Genomic DNA, 495 nt, shown 5'->3' on the forward strand with positions numbered 1-495 from the left:
TTGAGGCCTTTGATCCTTCCATGAGAGATTTGGATGATTTCTCCATGATGGATTATAGGTGTTTCCATAAGGTTCACCTACGTAATTTACCTCTGCTATTGCAGGGTTCTCAGGATCATAAGCTTCTTCTTCAGAAGATGCCTCTTGAGTACTGTTGGATACAGCTTGCATTCCATTCAGACTTTGGGAAATCATATTGACTTGCTGAGTCAATATTTTATTCTGAGCCAGTATGGCATTCAGAGTATCAATTTAAAGAACTCCCTTCTTCTGAGGCGTCCCATTACTCACAGGATTCCTCTCAGAAGTGTACATAAACTGGTTATTAGCAACCATGTCAATGAGTTCTTGAGCTTCTACAAGCGTTTTCTTTAGGTGAATGGATCCACCTGCAGAAGTATCCAATGATATCTTTGATAGCTCAGATAAACCATCATAGAATATATCCAGGATGGTCCATTCTGAAAGCATGTCAGAAGGACACTTTTTGGTCAG

This window comes from Arachis ipaensis, chromosome B07 (genome assembly GCF_000816755.2).
Source record: "Arachis ipaensis cultivar K30076 chromosome B07, Araip1.1, whole genome shotgun sequence".
In the NCBI taxonomy this organism is placed as follows: Eukaryota; Viridiplantae; Streptophyta; class Magnoliopsida; order Fabales; family Fabaceae; genus Arachis; species Arachis ipaensis.